Below are 19,468 nucleotides of genomic sequence, written 5' to 3' on the forward strand. Positions count from 1 at the left end.
CCTTTCCTGCAGTCTAGTTCCTATTTCAAAACACCTACAGCTCTCCATACTTTGTATTAGGACTTAACACAGGCAACTACAACATCAACAGAGTTTGTTACTACAAACACCTAAATAACTAAATCAATCAAGTCATTCAAATTGAGCCATCCTCTCTAGACTTACTAAATGTGGAGCTTGTATGTACATCTTCAACACTAATAACCATCATTTACTAGCAAAACAAATTTTGTGTGTGTGGCTTTACTTTTGAGATTTAACTACTGCACTACAGAATTCCAACTGAGCTCCATGACCCTATCAATATTATATTTCTTTTTATAAAACAACAACAACTTCAAAAGAAGTCAAGAAAATACCATTATTTGCTCTGTATCTTAAGCAAGATGTGAAATGGGTTTTGATCCTTTTTCTGATGATAGCACAAAACTCTGAGTTGTCTCCTCAGCACATGTTCAAACCAGTAGATTACTAGGTAAAAGCTAGGCAGACACACCACAAAATAAAAGCCAGTGGCTCATGATAAGTTAAAATAATTAATTAATTTATACTAGGCATGATTTTTGCTGAAGCCTTCCCAGGATCCTGAAATTAAATGGAACAGAACCAATCTACTCAAATCAAAGCATACAAGAATAAAACAGAAAACTACTCAAGAGCTTTCAGATTAACCCAGAAAATTGGTTCTGTTTTTTCGGGGGGGGGGGAGAAATATCACTTTTGAGTAGTTAGATGCCAGCTTTCTCCTTGTTTTAGCAAAAAGGAAGTATGCAATAATGAAAGCTAAGATAATAGACTCTCAAAACCATATAATTACCTTTTGAGTTGCTACGCTAATGCAGAAGGAGTCCTTTGTAGTATCTACATAATAACAACAACAGCAAAATTCACAGTTTCATTACCAAACTTAATTTGCTTCATGTACAATCCATCTCACCTTTGTCTCCTTCCTTTAGGCTAGCTAAATCCACTGCCAGGTAGCCCAGCTGTTTTAGCACTAAACACCTTAATAAACCTGAGCATATTTGCCTTCTAGATAAAGAGCAAAACACACCAGTAATTTCATTTTTCTGTCTCCAAAAGAAAACTAGTCTTTAACTCATTGAACACCTAACTTTTTAGGAAACAACTAACTTCTCAGAAACAACCATCTTTACCCAAAGGAAAATGCCTTTTACAGTATATGGAAGTCTACCAGGTAGTAGAGAGGCCATATAACTGAGTCCTGATTTTTTTTTTTCTCAAAATGGAACCAGCTGCTCATCTGAGGGTTTAAAGGGTCCTTATGCCCCAGTACACTGCTGCATATAAGTTTTAAAGTAAATATTGATTTAGCAAGCATTTAAGGCATAGGTTACCAAAAAACCCCAAACCAGAACAACCAACCAAACAAACAAAAAGCACATCCAAAAGAGAGATAAGTATCTGAAATGAAGTTACCATGAACACAACACTCTTTCCAAACTGACTTAGAGTCACTGATATTATGAAGCTAGACAGCTATAGCAATAAAGGTTATGTGCTGTGTTGGAAAGATAGTTTCTCCAGTTTTTCTCAGAGAATTCTCGGGCTGGAGATAAACATGTTAGCTAGAAACCTATTAGAGTATCTTGAATGTTTAAGATTGCTGAAATGAGGAATCAGAATATTCTGAGAGACAACGAAAGCACACAGAAAGTATTTAGGATCATTTCAGGAAAAAATAGAGAAAAATCTCTAATTTTCTCTAAATTAAAGAAAACCCCTTATTTTCAATGAGAGTTAGTCTCTTAAGCTATTTAGGTGTTTTAAATTAGGAAATCTTCTACAGGTGCCTAAATAGCACACTTGAATATATTTGAAAATGTGACATCAAATCATGTATAGATCCCATAGAATCAGGATTTTACATTTTTGTCATTTGGCTCCACCATTAAAATGTGCATTGATGTGTAGTAACTGAAATATATCTTAACAGAAATAACAGTGAAGACTTGGCTGATTTAATATGAACATACAGAGTAGAGGAAAACTTAAAAAGTGATTTCATTTTACAGACCTTTCAGACTGAAATAAAGTTTTTTTCTGACTAGAAACAAAAGAAAGAAAAAAATAAACCACAGTTACTGGCATTAAAAAAAAAAAAAAAAGAAGAAAAAGAAAAACCTGTAATTAACTAAAATTTTCGAAGATTTACATTTTATTTTTTGGCAATTATCTTCCAATTTTAATGCTACTTAGTAGAGCATTTGAACAGCATAATCATTTGCCATTTTCTGAGCTGTTTTTTTAGCTCTGTAACAGCAAAGCAAAAAGGTGGGTTGTAAGAAACAGAATAAATTACAAGAACATGACATGTAATTTTTGATGGCATGAGACATACTATATTTGAAAATGTTCATTATTCAGGGAGAAGATTTGCCATCACTACCAATGATAGGAAAGAATCTAAATGATTGGGCTTGTGGCACAATATTGAAAGGAGACACTAAAAGAATTTACATAGTTAGCTTATAACCTGATAATCATAATCTTGCAGAGATCTCATAATCTGCCAGGAAAGACACTGATCTGAATTAATTGAGAATTACAGCAGGGCTGAATCCTGGTTTCTCATTTGCTGAAAGAATGCTTTATCCTCCTGATGTGGGTTAACCCCGGTGGGCAGCTAAGCACCACACAACCACTTGCTCACTTCTTCTCCTCCACCAGGGGAATAGGGGAAGCGGAAAGGAAGACTAAAAGCAGGAAAATTTCTGTATCAAGAAAAAAGAAAATAATAATAATTGTTTAATAAGTGAACAGTAAGTGGAAGAGAGAAAAAGACAAAACAAAACAAGTGGTGCAAAGGCAAACACTCCCCACCTTCCATGGGTAGATTGATGCCTAGCCAGTTTCTGAGCAAAAGATGGCTAACCCTCCTAAAATCTCCTCTTTTCCCTTTTACTGCCAAGCATGATGTTATATGGTATGGAATATCTTTTTGGTTAGTTCAGGTCATCTGCCTGGTTGTGACCCCTCCCAAGTTATTACACACCCCCACAATCTATTCACTGGGGAGACAGAGTGAAAAACAGAGATGGCCTTGGTGCTGTGCAAACACTGTTCAGCAAAAGCTAAAACATTAGTGTGTTATCAGTATTATTTTGGTCAAAAATCTAAAACACAGCCTCATGTGATCTGCTATAAAGGAAATGAACTCTATCCAAGCCAAAATTGGTACATGTCCAAAATATTTCATAAAAAGTAGGTAGTAGCAGGATTACTTTTTCCTAGCCAAAGTTTAAAAGTAAGGCCACTGTTGAATCCTTTGAGGAACTGGATGTAAACAGCAAACACTATCATAGAATCACAGAATCATAGAATGGTTTGGGTTGGAAGGCACTTTAAAGATCTTCTACTTACAACCCCCCTGCCATGGGCAGGGACACCTTCCACTAGATCAGGCTGTTCAAAGCCCCATCCAACCTGGCCTTGAACCCTTCCAGGGAGGGGGCAGCCACAACTTCTCTGGGCAACCTGTTCCAGTGTCTCACCACACTCACAGCAAAGATTTTCTTCCTTATATCTGATCAAAATCTGCCTTCTTTCAGTTTAAGACCATTACCCCTTGTCCTATCACTACACTCCCTGATCAAAAGTCTCTCCCCATCTTTCCTGTAGGCCCCCTTTAAGTACTGGAAGACGACTATACGATCTCCCCAGAGCCTTCTCTAATCTAGGCTGAACAATCCCAACTCTCTCAGCCTGTCATAATAACCAAGGTGCTCCAGCCCCACTGATCATCTTTGTGGACCCCTCTGGACCTGCTTGCACAGGTCCATGTCTTTCTTATCCTGTGGGCCCCAGAACTGAACATAGTAGTCCAGGTGGGCTCTCAGGAGAGCAGAGTAGAGGGGGAGAATCACCTCCCTCCACCTGCTAACCATGCTTCTCTTGATGCAGCCCAGGATACGGTTGGCTTTCTGGACTGCGAGTGCACATTGCCGGCTCATAATCAGTTTTCCATCCACTAATACCCCCAAGTCCTTCTCCACAGGGCTGCTCTCAATCCACTCATCGCCCAGTCTCTATTTGTGCTTGGGATCACCCTGACTCATGTGCAGGACCTTGAACTTGGCCTTGTTGAACTTCATGAGGTTTGCATGGGCCCATCTCTCAAGCTTGTCAAGGTCCCTCTGGATGGCATCCCTTCCCTCCAGCATGTTGACCTCACCACAGAGCTTGGTGTCAATGGTGAACTTGCTGAGGGTGCACTCAATCCCACTGTCCATGTCTCCAAAGAAGATGTTAAAAAGCACTGATCCCAACACTGACCCCTGAGGAACACCACTTGTCACTCCATTTCTCATGGATATTGAGGCATTGACTGCAACTCTTTGAGAGTGAACATTCAGCTAATTCCTTATCCACCAAGTGGTCCATCCATCAAAACCACGTCTTTCCAATTTAAAGACAAGGATGTCACGTGGGACAGTGTCAAATGTTTTGCACAAATTCAGGTAGATGATGTCAGTGGCTCTTCCTTTGTCCACTAACGCTGTAACCCCATCATAGAAGGCCACCAAATTTGTCAGGCGCAATTTGCCCTTAATAAAGCCATGTTTGCTGTCACCAATCACCTCCTTATTTTGCATGTGTCCTAGCATATTTTCCAGGAGGATCTGCTCCATGATCTTGCTGGGCACAGAGGTGAGACTGACTGGCCTGTAGTTCTCCGGGTCTTCTTTTTTCCCTTTTTAAAAATGAGGGTTATGTTAGCCCTTTTCCAGTCAGTGGGAACTTTACTGGACTGCCACCACTTCTCAAACATGATGGATAGTGGCTTAGCCACTTCATCTACCAGTTCCCTCAGGACCCACGGATGCATTTTATCAGGCCCCATGGACTTGTTCACCTTCAGGTTCCTTAGATGGTCTCGAACCTGACCTCCTACAGTAGGCCGTTCTTTCTTCTCCCAGTCTCTGCCTTTACCTCTGCATCTTGGGTGGTGTGGCTGGAGTCCTTGCCGGTGAAGGCTGAGGCAAAAAAGTAATTGAATACCTCAGCCTTCTTCATATCCCGGGTGACTAAGCATCCCTTTTCATTCCAGAGAGGGTCCACATTTTCCCTAGTCTTCGTTTTATCACTGATGTACCTGTAAAAGCTTTTTTTGTTGCCATTCACATCTCTGGCTAGATTTAATTCTAATTAATTCTAATTCATCCTTTTGATAAAATCTAGTTTACAAAACTATGTGGAAAAAAGGTGGAACCTTCCTGTTGTCCGGATTCAGTTGTTGTAAGAGACTGTGTTGGACTGTGTTTGTCTCAACATTGCTGCTGCACCACTGGCCTCAACATCCTGTCGCCATGGAGGAGTACTCTCTGAAGGAGACTAATTGTCCCCGAAGAAACCACGGTATCTGCCCGAAGCTGGAACAACAACATCCTTGGCAGTGCCTACCAAGCTGTTCTTGTGTGCAAGTTGGGTGGAGAGGAAATCAGAGTGAGGAAGACATGTAGAGGCTGAAGACACCGCAGGTCGACACCCCGCCCCCCCCGGCATGACCACTGTGAACACCTGGGTATGTGCGCATGGAGGAACATGGGGTGGCATGTATTACAGTGAGCTCCGTAGAAATGGGCAGACTCTTTGGAGAAATCGTGGGGATTGGTACAATAAAAGGACTGCGTGTGGGGAATGGCACTTGGAAGATCTCGCGATGTACGGAAAGAGTAGTTACAACCTCCCCTCCTTTCCTTTGTTACTAAATAAGGTAATGAGTAGGCCTGTAATGCCGAGGGCACACCCATGGAGGAGGTGCTTAGCGAGCATATATATGCAAGTTGCACAGTTCAATAAACGGACATTTTGTATCCACCACATTGGTGTCTGTGCTGATGTCCCCGAGAAGGTCTTAACCCCCTGCGGTATCTGGCCCTGCGACCTGAGCGCCACCAACAGGTGGATAGGCAGGTTTAAAGATGCAGAGCCGGCTACAATAAGTGGTGACCCCGACGTGATCTACAGTCACGGTCGTCGGTGCACAGCAGGAGGTGAGGGAGCTCCACACAGGACGGGAGACTCCGCGGCTCGCCATGGATGCCATAATTAAGGTACTGAAAAGATGGGGCAAGCAACATAAGACTTCTATGAAGTCGAAGACACTGAAAGCTATGCTACCCATAATTAAGGTACTGAAAAGATGGGGCAAGCAACATAAGACTTCTGTGAAGTCGAAGACACTGAAAGCTATGCTACCCATAATTAAGGTACTGAAAAGATGGGGCAAGCAACATAAGACTTCTATGAAGTCGAAGACACTGAAAGCTATGCTACAAAATTTGATAGGGCTCGGCGTGTTGCCGGAGCCAATAGACTGCATGAAGCCGGAGCTCTGGCCACAGATAGAGGCGGTGCTGATGGAGCAGGCGAAGCTAGGAAGGCCAGAGACTTAGTGGCTTGGGGGAAGGCAAACGCAATGATGATAGCTACCTGGGAGGAGCAACAGGCGTGGCGGGATGCGAAGAAGGGTCTGCGGGGTCTCGCGGAGGAGACCACCCAAACGGAGGAGCTCACGGCGAGCTCCGACGATGAGGAGGGGGAAGACATAGTAGGGAAGCTAGAGGCGTGGCCCATAGAAGGCAAGCCATTGGGAGGAGATGGGGGCAGAGAACAGGGGAAGAAGGGTGCGATCCCGTCTGCGCTCCCGGCACTCCCCCTGTGTACCCTTGGGAGGAGATGCAGAGGGTGGAAACTGAGGTGCGTAAACAAGAATCAGCAGAAAAGGGGCGCGCGAACATGCAGTGTTTGGGGGTGGATATGGGGGCGGTCTGGCAACCACAAGGGCAGGGGCAAGTCGCCCAAGGGCCTGGCCAAGGAGGGCAACCTGGGCAGGACCCGCTCCTTGATTGGTTGCCGGGCGCTCCTCAAACCCCCGTGGGTGCCGTGCCATGGAGTGCAGTGAAGCCGGCAGAGCCTCGCCATATAAGGGAACCGAGCGACCCGTTCGCTCATTGGCGGGAGCCAAGGACCCAGATAGGGTTGGATGGCGAATCGGAGAGCGACGAAGCAGAACATGACCAAAAATGGAAGCATGAGAGAGGTTGGGGGGCGCGGCCCAACCAGCGGGAGGTCCACCCACCGTTAGAGCCGCCCGCGGAGGGAATGAAACGGCTGATGACGGAACTCGCTAGGGCGGTGCAGAAACTATCCGCTGCAGTTAGAGAGAACAGGTGGCTGGTGGGGGGGGGCTTGACGCCATCCCTTGCGCCGAAGACACCCACAGATTGGCAACTTATAACCAAGGAGTACATTATGTTGGGGGTGAAGCTTGAGCCTGCAGCAATACATGCCTACCCAGTCAGGGTTACCCCCACAGGGCAACAGGAGTGGTATCTACTTGATGCGAAAGCCGTGCAAACTCTATTTAAGGCAGTTGCTGAACACAGCTTAGGACACCCAGAAACAACTTTGCTGTTAGAAACCATTTTAGCGTTGCCACTGACCCCCTCTGACATGCAACAGCTGGCGAAAGCGGTGTTAAAACCAGCAATGTATTTGCTGTGGAAGGAGGCATGGGGAAGCCGAGTTAATGCTGTAGTCCATGCGGCCGCCAATCAACAGCACCCCTTACATGGGACTACCCATGACCGCCTATTAGGGCAGGACGCCTTTACAACGATGCCAGCTCAGTTACAACTGCGGCCCAGAGAATTCACGGCCACTACCGAAGCTGGCAAACAGGCCTTTATGGACGTAGCCACCACAGGGTATGAAGAACTCGCCTGTCATTTGCCACCTATACGTGGCCAGGGCCATCGCACCCTTAAGAGAAGGTGAGCCTAACCACCATGTAATACACTATATGGACAACATACTACTAGCGGCACCTACAGAACAGCAGGTAGAACACCTGTTCCAACGCGCCAAGGCCTTACTTCAACGACATAATTTGAGCATTGCTGAAGCAAAAATTCAACGTGGTACGTGATTACAATACCTGGGCATGACGTTGACAGGGAACAACATAAGTCCGCAGCCAGTGGCTCTCACCCTGAGTGTTGCCGCTCTCCATGACACTCAGAAATTAGTTGGGGCCTTACAGTGCCTCCGCACCTTTGTCTGCATCCCCTTGGGATTTATGAAACCCTTTTATGAACTACTAAAAGGTGAACACCTGTGGGAGCCCAGAACATTCACGAAAGAGTGTCAAAACAATTTGGAACTCATATAGGCTATCTTACAATGTGCCATCTTTGACTTTCTGGGCTCCATAACAACAGGAAAAGGCCTACAATGGATTACCCACCTGAAAATGCTCCAATTACAACTTACTCTATCAATGCGCACTCTCCAAGGCACAACATATTTTACAGACGCCTCATTGCCATCTCAGACAGCCGCAGTTGTGTGGAAGACTGAGGTATGCTGGGAAAAGAGGACGTGGACCCAGGCCGACAAGTCTGTACAGTGGCTGGAAGCCAAAGCGGTCCAAATGGCACTCCAACAGGAACCAGAAAACCCTATTAATGTTGTTACAGACTCTTTGTATGTCTATAAGCTCGTGCACAAAATGACAACAGTAGGGTTCGTGCAAACGGAAGCCTCGACTCTACTTTATGAGGCTCTACAACAACGCACAGGACAGACCTTTATTACCCACGTAAACAGTCACCAATCCCTACCGGGTCTAATTATAGAAGGCAACCATCAGGCGGATCAGGCGGCGCAGGGTGTGTGGTCAATAGACGCCGGAAAGAACCTACACTCCTTCCTACACCTTGGAGCAAAAGCCCTAGCAAAAACATGCCAGATTCCCCTGTCACAAGCAAAGAACATAGTGGCACTTTGCCCCTATTGCCAAAAAGGCCCACTGTGGGAGGCAGGCATCAACCCGCGAGGCCTCTCCTCTAACCAGATTTGGCAAACCAACATAACAGAATGTGACTTGTTAAAGCCAAATATATACCTTATAGTAACTATTGACACCTTTAGTTCCACAATACTAGCCACGATGAGTTGTAAACAGACAGCCAGACACGTCATTGCTCATTGGGAGAGCGTTATTGCATTATTAGGAAAACCACAGGATGTCAAGACAGACCATGGCCCTTGCTTCATTACTAAGCGCACAAAAGAATAGTGCGCGTTATGGGACATTAAATTAGTACATGGCCTCCCTTACAATAGTCAAGGTCAAGCCATAGTGGAGTGTGCACATCACACCCTAAAAACGAAACTCCAACAGCTTGGGGAGGGGGAAGGCCACGCAGGAACAATACCTGTAGACCGCCAGCAAGCTCTCTTGTCACGTGCCCTGTATACTCTAAATCATTTCGTTAGGGGTGAGGAATCCACACCTCCCCTGTGGAAACACTTTATGCCAATGCAGGAGACGAAAAACTATCTCTTAGTCCAAATCAGGGAACCAGGCTCGATAACTTGGGAGACGGGGTGGTCGCTGAGAGTGCTTGGGCATGGGTATGCGGCAGTGGAAAAAGATGGTATAATTAAGTGGGTACCTGCACGGTGTGTAAAACCTGATCTAACATGAGATGGAGCTTTGTTTTACAGTATTGGTGGTGGATCACCCTCCTTGGCTGTGCATTGCTGAGTCACGCAGGATACTGGAGGGAGTGGGCACGAGCACATCACCGTGAAGACGTCTGCTTTCCCTTAGATACGGGAGCGGAATCCTGCTATGTCTTCATCACAGCTGCCTTTCATAACGGGTCTAGAGAGCCAGTGCCCATATCCGAATTTGACAACGTGTGGGCTTGGTTCACTAGTTGGTTTAGTTGGGATTGGCTCATTTGGGGAGTCATTGGGGTATGTAACGTACTCCTTGTTATTTGGATTGCTTTTACCTGTATTAGCGCTATGGTTCATAAGTTGTTTAAGAAGGTTAATGTTTTATTAACAAGATAATGTTATAAAGCATGGGGGGGGGGGGGGGGGAAGTGTAGGGAATGGCACTCGGAAGATCTCGCGATGTACGGAAAGAGTAGTTACAACCTCCCCTCCTTTCCTTTGTTACTAAATAAGGTAATGGATAGGCCTGTAATGCCGAGGGCACACCCACGGAGGAGGTGCTTAGCGAGCATATATATGCAAGTTGCACAGTTCAATAAACGGACATTTTGTATCCACCACATTGGTGTCTGTGCTGATGCCCCCAAGAAGGTCTTAACCCCCTGCGGTATCTGGCCCTGCGACCTGAGCGCCACCAACAGGTGGATAGGCAGGTTTAAAGATGAAGAGCCGGCTACAATAATTGCGTACTCCTCTCTTGGATATTTTTTGAAATCATTGCTCAGAGCTGGGATTTTGGCAGAGTTTGGAGCTTGGAGCAAAGACCCCATCACCTGCACCAAGACTGAACCAATGGGATGTCACTGGATTCGTGATGGTGGTAACTAATCTTGCTGCATCTCTACCATTTTCTTGCTTAGGTATTCTGACTTTTTCTTTCTTCTTCTCTCTGTCCTATCCTTATTTTCAGTTGTTACGGGAAATAAAACTTACAAAGTTGTACGGCATCTGACCTCGTTTGTGTCTTAATCTCGCTCTTGGGATCATCTAAGAACCCTCCCCCATATTGGATCGGGACATTTGCCTAAGGGTATTCCTAAACTATATTGTTAACGATTTCTCTGTGATATTAATCTCAGCTATGGCACATTGGCTTGCAAGTGAAATTTGAATCCATGGCTGACGTGTTTGCATGCACTAGGCCTATCTATGATGTTAGAGTTGACAGTTACAGTCCACAAAGCAATGAAAACAGAGCAGCTTCTTCAACTAACTGATCTGTATCTGACAGTGTCGTGCTTCTAGTCCCTTTCTGGGCAAAGTCCAATACATTAGTTTACAATGCATTTGATATTTTCAGCTAATATGATGAAGTTTGCACTTAAATAGAACAGAAACTCAACTACAGTCAATTACCTAGTCTCAAATGGGAACTGTGCAGCTGACAGGAGTAAGAACACACTTTCTAAGCTGCCTCTGCTCTGTAAGTAGCAGGAATAGATCCTTCACCTACTTTATTTGCATCCATGTAGCAAATATTTGCCCATATTCCCCAGAAATTTTAACTTTGGTAGTGCTTTGAGCTATCCTAAATTAGTGCATTTATTGTGTAGCTAGTCAGCTTGTAGCACCGACACTGCTGCAGTAAACGACTAAGACATGTCATGAGAGCTGAGGAGAGTTGTGATTTCAGAGTGTTCTGTAGTATTCTCTATGATCCACTTCTAAGTAAACTTCTGGTCAAGTAAATAATTACCATTTGGGTAATTAGTATCATTTTGAAGGTAATTATTATAATTTTGAGATACCTTGCTTTCATCTCATTGAGAAATCTAACCACCTGACACAGGATTTTAGCCAAGGCAATGCCTAAAATATATTATGAAATCTGACCTTTAAATGCCTACACATTCTACTGAATTGAGTCCTTTCTATTATTTTTATTGCAATGATGAGATAGTATTGGCATTTGAAAACATTGTGGTGGTTTGACCTTGGCTAAATGCCAGGTACCCACCAAGTTGCTCTATCACTTCCCCCCCCCCTTCCCCTTTTTTTCTCAACAGGGCAAAGAGGGGAAAGAAAATAAGATAGGAAAAAAAAAAAAAACAACGCTTGTGGGTAAAACAAAAACAGTTTTAATATAAACAAAGCAAAGCAAAGGTCCATGTGCGGAAGCAAAAAGAAAACAGATTTATTCTCTACTTCCCATGAACAGGCGATGTCGGGCCTTCTCAGGAAGCAGGGCTCCAATACGCGTAGTGGTTGCCTCAGAGGACCAAGGGTGACCCCACCCCCTTCCTCCTTTTTCCCAGCTTTATACTCGAGCAGACGTCATATGGTATGGAATATCCCTTTGGTCAGTTCGGGTCAGCTGTCCTGGTTGTGTCCCCTCCCAAGATCTTGCCCACCCCGTCCCACTGTGGGGGGGAAAATGTCGGAAAGAGCCTTGGTGCTGTGTAAGCACTACTCAGCAGTAGCCACAACACCAGTGTGCTATCGACACCCTGCCAGCTCCCAACATAAAACACAGCACCATGAGGGCTGCTATAAGGGAAAACCAATTCCGGCTCAGCCAGACCCAGTACAAACATAAAAAATACATAATGATGTATTGATGTTCAATCATGATCGAATTTCCTCACCATGACCTCACATGAATATCATGTTTGTGATGACATTAGCATGAAAAGCGAAAGATTCTGCTTCTTTAATATGATTGAGTAAATCCATTATTGTTTCTCTTCCTTTTTCATTTCAAATTTTAATTGTTAAATTCAGGATGGCAAGGAAGTAATTTGTTTCAGTGTTGAGAGAACAATTTCCTTGCGTTCTTTTTAATTACACAGTAGTCATTACTGTTTTGCTTAAAAGCTTTCATAATAAGTCTTGCACAGTCCCAAAATGATCTTCCCCTCATTCCATAATGATTCCCACAGCCCTGTAGGCAGTAATGCCCCAGCGATCCATAATGCCCTTCACTTGACTCATTGTGAAGGGTGTCACACCTGGGCCATGGGGCTGATGCCTCCTCCCTGACAGCTCTGGGAGGGGGCCATACCAGGGACAGGGCCTCCATTTGCCCTGAGTTATTTGGTTTCTTCCATCAGTCATTATATTCATATATACATAAACATTCATGTGTTTGGAGATGAGTCTTCAACCATATAACCAAACAGAAATAGCAAGGTATAAGCAAAACACAGTGGGCATGAAAGACCATGGGGTGAGGTACCAAAACATTTTACTGACCATTTGTAATATGTATGTGCCAAACTAAGGCAGAGCTGGCTATTAATATTTGCTTAAATCTGAAATTAGTAGAGACAAACAAGTGATAATAGTAATTTGAACTGTATGAAAATGATAAACAAAACAAACTTTGACCCTTATTTTCTGTCAGCTTTATTGGGGTCTGTATTGAGGAACAAATCCTAGGAGGCCATGAACCATTTTGATTTAGTAACTTATCCTGCAGTCTCTATGTTTTTGTTTTTATTTTTTTATTTATCTTCGTACCAATTAATTTTTGATTTCTAAATGATCACAAGTGTATCACAATAGTATCCATGCCTATGTAAATGAGTTAAGATAAATCTAGTTATTTTAGCATGTTGAAAACTTCCACCTGATGAATGAATTTGATCTATATTTCCTTCATATTATTATTTAAGGACTTAAACATGTGGATATGCTGTTCCAGAAAGTTAGTAACTGAAAGAAGATATTGCAATTATAATATCAAATGGGGCTTAAAGAAGCATCTGTGCTTGCTAAAAGTGGAGGGTGGGAAATAAACTATTGGAAAGACCATCAATGGCAAGTGATGTTTCCTTATGGAAGGATTATAAATACATACATTTATGCAAGAATTATTGGGAAGGCATTAACACTTTCTGTAAGAATACCTTTCTACTTAGTTATACTGGGAATGATGGAGACAAAATAGTAGCATCTCACCTTCTACACCTTACACGACTTCAAGAAGTAGTGATCCATTCTGTTCAAAGATGCTCAGAGCTGGGCAAAGTCTGGAATTCCCCATATGTCTTGTTTCTGTCATTTAAAAATGAAAAACCTTTTCAAACCTTCCTTGCTTCTGTCATGCTGAATAGTCTGGCTGTCACTCTTGGCCTGGATTACATTGTTGAAAGCAAATCTGTGTCACTGACCTTACCAGTAAGGTTGAGTATGCCACAGAATGTTATCCCAGGGGACACCATTTAGAAGTTCTCCGTGAGACTTGTCATCAACATACTAACTATGAGGTAGTGATGATAAATTGTCAGAATTAATCAATGTTGAAATATGTTCCAAGAGACATTTTGCAGTGAGGGCTGCAAAGAGGGTTAACAGATAAGCAAGACAATTAATGCTACTGAATGTATGTAATACACAAAAAATAGTTTCAGGAAGGAGATGGGATGTTTTTGACTTTCCATTTGGAAAGCTCATTTCGAGCATCTAGTAACTCCAGTGAAAGACTCTGAGCACCCAGTTGTTATGCAAAACAGGCCATTAGTGTAGATAGTTAAAGAAGGTTTTAGGAACATAACCTGAAGTATCTATTTTGGGTTTGTAAGTTTCTCTTTCATATTAAATCAGAAAAGCGTTTTGTTAAACAGCGGCTTTCTTGAGAGTATTCCATGAGGAAGACAATTAAGGGAAGGTACAGTATTATTAATTATTATTATCAATATTTATTAATAATTATCAGTGAATGTTTTTACTGTACAACTTGTGGCAATGTTATATTCTCAGTAGGAGCATGAGAAACTTAAGAAATAGTAATTTGAACTTTTACCCCATTGCTTTTTATTCTCCCCTATTCTCTTATTGTTATTAATACCTTCAGAGAACAATTTATTTCTTTTTTAAGTTTTGATTAAGAAAATTTTTGAACAGGGAGTGTACTGCATGCAAATTAATCAGCATTAAAATCTGAAGTAGAATTTGGAGAGAGAACAAAAAATTAAGACCTTCATCTGTGGCAATACAGAGAAGAGATTGAGAGGTATCACAAAACAAAATTAGGTCTAAATTGTATAAGGTCTTGAAGATGAAGATCTTACATTTAATGCACTGTGGAAGAGGGCATCGGTACCTGAACTCTTCACTGACATGTAACAAAAGAAATGAGAGATGAGTAAGATAAGTTTAGCCACTTTGATTTGAATAAAGAGTTAAAATTAACATCAGAGAAACTAAAGGAGAAGTTGCAGTAATCAAGGTAAAAGTTAATCTGTCACTCATGTAACTAGCAATGTTGTATGGAACTAAATATCACAGTAAATTTTTTAGCATCTAAGACTGAAGCTTTTACTGTAGTTTATCTTTAAGGACATCTATTCACTGCCATTACTTCACTTATGATTGTTGGGGCTATTGGAGAAAGGCATTAATGCTAATCAACATATAATTGATTTACTTTGTTTATATTGTAAAGGGAACATAAGCACCAGTAAAAGTAGAATTTGCCAGAGTTAATGCCACTGCAGAGCAAACTTAAAAAATTAGAGTATGACAAAATGACTGTGTGATTACAGTGCATGTTAATCTACAAATACTAGCTTAGTTTCACTCATATAAGTACCATAACTGTCAATGAAGATATCAGGTTAAATTTCTCCTAAGAACCCTAGCACAAATTTGCTTGACCATTATTAAGACCTCCTTACTGTATTCATGTTGCCTCTTTATTAGTTCACTTAAGCTCACATAACTTTGTTACATTCTTTTTGAATCATTCTGAAGAAGCTTTCAGTACATTTTATTGAATGATGTTCATTTCAGTCAAAGAATCACTGACTGGAGTCACAGTCTCTTTGTATCACTGTCTTGTGCAGAAAGTGCACTGTGATAACACACTGACCTACAGTGGCAAAAGGCACTGCTCTTCTGGTAAGCGTGCACTGCAGCTGAACTCCGTGCCAGCCCCTCCTCACTGTGTGGCTGGAAGAGGCCCGAGTAAAAGGTCTGTTTAGCTAAATCCTTTCAGACCAAGGTAACACTGCTGCCTAGCAGCAGTTTTAACACAGTTACAAAATGGACACAATATTTATAACTAATGCATTTATAATGCACTCAGTTTTAACAAAATCTTTCTTTGTGTTCAATGTGTCACAAATACTAAGATATGGTTTTCCCTGTTTTCTCGTATTTAATAAAATAGAGGTTAGATTTTATTCATAAAATAATTTTCCTCTGTTTAAAAGCACAACAAGATGAGTTTTTGTTTCTTACATTCTGAAAAGTCTGGATTTTAATAGAAGGGAGGATTTGTGTTGTGAACAGGCAGGTTCAACAATACTTGCAGTTTGATGCCTAACATCCTCACATTTAGCTCCACTAAATTAGATAAGGCTCAGGTTTGATACCAGATGATAGAACATAAGTAAAAATATCTACTTAAATAATGCTTTTACTGTAGTTTTCTTTTAGTTAGGGCATTTGTTTGGGTAGTACATTTGGAACCTGAGATCTGATGCAATATCAAATATTTTAGTGGCAGCATGATACTAAAGTGGATGAAAAAGCATGCTTTGTACAAGCATAGAATGTCTTTCTAACATGCAGCTCTAACAGAACTAATGTAGCTTTATAATGGTGTCTGTAAAGCCTCTTCACTTATGAACAAAACTATGTCAATCAGGGATCACATCTCTTGCCCCTCTTAACTGCCTAAAGCTATAAACAGCCAACTCTCCAGGTGGTGATATAGCAGTAACAGTTATCTACCCCTTTTCCACTGGCTGGAACTTACCCCTTTCCACAGCTCAGCTGGTAAAGTGTTTCTGGCAAATTCTGTTTAATCCACATTCAGAGGAAGGCCGGTCAAAGTTTTCAAATGATACAGGAAAACACACCAGGCTGCTTATAACAGAGATTACCACAGAATCTGCTACCAACAGGTTAACAACTGAGCTTAAACAGTGTGTATGTAGGTCTCAACTAGTTTGTCTCAGAAGTAGTCCTGAGACATCTACAACTTTGTTGGATGTCCTGAGTGTCATAGATGCCAGCATAGCAAGGACTAAGAACAGCAACCATCAGCACAGCTAGATGTGAAAGAGGATATCTGTCCTTAGCCTCGAGCCAACTATTTAAATTGCTTGGCTTACGTGGGTGATTTTGCCTGAAGAGGATGAGGGATCAATCACAGGAAGCACTACTGGAGGTACTGCTCTCCCACTTCTGCTGGCAAAAGGGTAATAATGAGCAGCTGGAGGGCATAACTGTAACAGGGGTCTTCCACCTGCATGCCAATGGTAGCGTGATGTCTGTCTACAATCTGTTTGACTGACATAACTAGCTTTAGCTTGTAATATAGACCTAGGTTAATTAAAGTTGCTTTCTAAGTTGCTCTATATATAAATTCGTAAATTTCTGTGATTGAATCTTTAATTTTATTTACCTGTATTTTCTGAGTGAATATTCCTTTATGTTAGTTTAGATTATTAATAAATAATATAGTATGATTTCTCTTATTGCAGTATGAAAAGTTTAGATAAAAGCACATAGTACTATGACTTTTCTACTAAGCTTGATGCTTCTCTGTTGCATAGCAACAGTATTAAGACAAGGAAGAGGTGAAGAGAGGGTGAAGAGGAACATGAATTTGTCATTGCAAGATCCATGCAGCTTTACTCCAAGAAAGTGATTAAAATATCTGTTCTATACAAACTAGTTGAAAACTGGACTCAGTAGGAAAAGCATACCTAATGATCACAGACAAGTCTAAACACAGTAATCAGATGCTTGTTTGAGATACCTTTGTCAAGATTCTGAGACAGATTACAAATAGATTGATTCAGTATTTAATTTCATTTGGTGATAGGCAGCCACAGTCAAGCATTTAGTTTGTCATTTCATGGTATAGCTGAGTGATCTGTGTCCAGTTATGTGATAAAAAGTCAACCACACACACAGGAGCATAGAGGAGCAATGGCATGTGCAAAACCCCAAATTAGAACCTCATGCAGCTATTCCTAGGCCCATCCCTGGAGAGTGAGCAATCCGTAAAAGCCACATCTTCACAAGAAGAAAGGAAGGAGCAAGGAAGAACAACATGTGGGGGAAACCCAGTAAGCAAGTGTCTTGGTTTTGGCCAGGATAGAGTTAACTTTCCTTGGGCTGAGAGGGAGCACAGCTGAAGGGCTGGATCCTGATCATCATTGAAACATTCCATGTCATGTGACATCAAAGCTCAGCTTATAGGTGGGCACATGCTCTCTCACGGGCGTTGTTTTGTTTTCGGTTTCCGGATTGGCTGGGCAGGTTTCTCTGGTGAGTTGGGATCGCTGCTGGGGATGAGCTCTGTACCGGTCACCGTTCGGTGAGCCACTACTGCATTTACCCATTTTGGACTACTATCATTACTGTTGTTCTTTTGCTAAGTAAATTTTTGTTATTTAACCTACAACTTTCTTTTTTTTTTTTTTTCTGTCCCTCCCCTATTTCACCAGGGCAAGGGGGAAATAAACAACTGGCCATGTGGCAATTTGCTACCGGCTGAGTTCAAACCACAACAGCAAGTCTGAGAAATGGCCATCTCAGGGGACCCTGAGTCCCACTGGCCAGCTGTGACACCCATCAGGTAAGTCAAGGGGAGTAGCTCTCTGGTTCACCTTTTGGACTGAGGGGGTTTACTGCCTACAGAGGTGTGAGACTTGTGATTGGATGCAGGAGAAGCACTTTTGGGGATTGTACAAGACAACAGGATGTTTATGGAAGGACCAAAGGACAGGAGAGGGTATTTGATGTGTTTTGGAGAGTAGCAAGCATGGAAAAGTAGAATCATAGAATCATTCAGGTTGGATCATCGAGTCCAGCCATTAATGTAACACTGCTAAGTCCACCACTAAACCATGTCCCTAAGCACCACTTGTCTTTTATATACCTCCAGGGATGGTGACTCAATCACTTCCCTGGGCACCCTGTTCCAATGCTTGACAACTCTTTTGGTGAAGCAAATTTTCCTAATATCCAGCCTGAACCTCCCCTGGTGCAACTTGAGGCCATTTCCTCTTGTCCTGCCGCTTGCTACTTGGAGGAAGAGACCAACACCCACCCCACTACAACCTCCTTTCAGGTAGTTGTAGAGAGCCTCCTTTTCTCCAGACTAAACAACCCCAGTTCCTTCAGCTGCTCTTCATAAGGCTTGTTCTCTAGAGGGACAAGGGGATAGGAGAGGCTGGCTGTTTGTACCATGCTGATCAGTGGATTTTCCTGGCCATAGCCTACACTCCATTACGACAGTCTGTCCTGTCTTATTAAATTCCATTTCGAACTATTTTCTTGGGTGAAGGGCTTTTGTGTGCACATGCATGTGTGGGGGTGTGTGCGGGTGAGGCAGCTGGAGGACGTGGCTACTGGAGGGATGTAAGGACTGTGTTGGACTGTGTTTGTCTCAACATTGCTGCCACACCACTATCACTTCCTGGCCTCAGTATCCTGTCATCGTGGAGGAGTACGCTCTGAAGGAGACGAATTGTCCCTGACGAAACCACGACATCCGCCCGAAGTTGAAACAACAACATCCTTGGCAGTGCCTACCAAGCTGCACCTGTGCGCGAGCTGGGTGGAGAGGAAATCAGGGTGAGAAAGATGTGCAGAGGCTGAAGACACTGCGGGTCGACCTGCCGCTGGCACGACCACCGTTAACACCTGGGCATGCATGCATGGAGGAAACAGGGGGCGGAACGTATTACAGTGAGCTCCGTGGAAATGGGCAGACTTTTCGGAGAAATCGTGGGGACTGGGGCAATAAAAGGACTGTGTACTCCTCTCTCAGGATCACTCTTGTTCTCACTCTTGTTACCCTTCTTGATTTTGGTCATCCTTCCTCGGAGCTGGGACTTCGGCGGAGCTTGGAGCACCATCACCTGCACTGAGACCGAGCCAATGGTACATTACTGGATTTGTGGTGGTAGTAATTAATCTTGCTGCATCTCTACCGTTTGCTTGCTTAGGG

Source organism: Strix aluco, chromosome 4, assembly GCF_031877795.1.
Source record: "Strix aluco isolate bStrAlu1 chromosome 4, bStrAlu1.hap1, whole genome shotgun sequence".
NCBI lineage: Eukaryota > Metazoa > Chordata > Aves > Strigiformes > Strigidae > Strix > Strix aluco.